The 1,258-nt window shown below is 37.3% G+C and overlaps 1 protein-coding gene across 1 annotated transcript in view; it reads left to right on the forward strand.

The window, feature by feature from the left end:
• The window catches only part of LOC116674250 (coagulation factor XIII A chain-like), a 32,082-nt gene that overhangs the window by 27,926 nt on the left and 2,898 nt on the right, over nt 1–1,258 (forward strand). The gene's annotated exons all lie outside the window — the stretch shown is intronic.

Consider the following 1,258-nt stretch of genomic DNA (forward strand, 5'->3'; position numbering starts at 1 on the left):
GCAGCCAGTGGCACAGGGAACATTTCACGAGTAGAAGGAAAAATGCATTCAAAAGAATGTCATCAAATTTTTTACGCTAACTTGATGCCATCTGTGAAAAAGCTGAAGTTAAAGAGAGGATGGCTTCTACAATGGATATGATCCAAACACACTCAAAATCCACGGTGGATTACATCAAGAGCGTAACTGAGTTTTTCATGGCCTCATCACATCTCCTGACCTCAACATAATTGAAAATCTATGGATAGACCTTAAAAGAGCAGTGTGTGACAGACAGTCCAGAAATCTCAAAGAACTGGAAGACTTTTGGAAGGAAGAATGGGCAAAGATACCTCAAACAACAATTGAAAGACTCTTGGCTGGCTACAAGAAGCATTTCCAAGCTGTGATACTTGCCAAAGGGGGGGGGGTACCAGGGATTAACTCTGCAGGGGGCCCAAACCTTTGCAGACGCCATTTTCATTTTTTTGTTTTCTGTTATTTTGAAAATATAATTGATGGAAGTAAAATCGAACTTGTTGTGACATATTATTTGAATGTCTAATCTGTCATTTGATACCTTTTGGAGATTTTTTTTATCTTTTCTTGGCTTCTTTATGCACATTAAACCGTCTGAGACCGAGAGACTCGCCCACGAGCCTAAACACTACCTCTGATTCATAGTTTAATCATTTAATAACCATAACAGCTAGCAACTCACCAAAAGTTGCGGCTAAAACCTGACGAGTTAGCGGTTACAGAGGTCTCTTTCGGGTCCTTCTAGCCTCTACAGGTGATTTTTTATTGAGCCTGGAACTTCCAGCTTTTTTCGGGGTTGTTGAGCATTAAATCCATAATTCATCGCGTCAAACCCACCGATTTGAGATTTGGCGTGTATTTGGGCCTTTTTTGAAGAAATGTAAATAGTATGTGTTTTATATGAGTTATAATGTTTATTATGTTTATTTTTGCATAGGAGAACTGTTTTAGACACACAATTACTTGTGTAGCATTGCTGTGGGTGTAATATCAATAAATATGTCATTATTATGTTGATTATTGGCATAAGTAAATGTCATGAGGGCAAAAGCGTCTGGACTTTCTTTGAAAAAATGTATGTATTTTGTCACCTGTATAAGTTATAATGTTTATTTCTTCACAGTGTGACTCCCAAGACATATGAGAAGTGTTTTAGAGAGGAAATTGGCTTAGGTTTTACTTATCTGTCTGTGATATACATATCTGGAACATTCATGTTCCGTTTCATTTATTTATTTGT

This window comes from Etheostoma spectabile, chromosome 24 (genome assembly GCF_008692095.1).
Source record: "Etheostoma spectabile isolate EspeVRDwgs_2016 chromosome 24, UIUC_Espe_1.0, whole genome shotgun sequence".
NCBI lineage: Eukaryota > Metazoa > Chordata > Actinopteri > Perciformes > Percidae > Etheostoma > Etheostoma spectabile.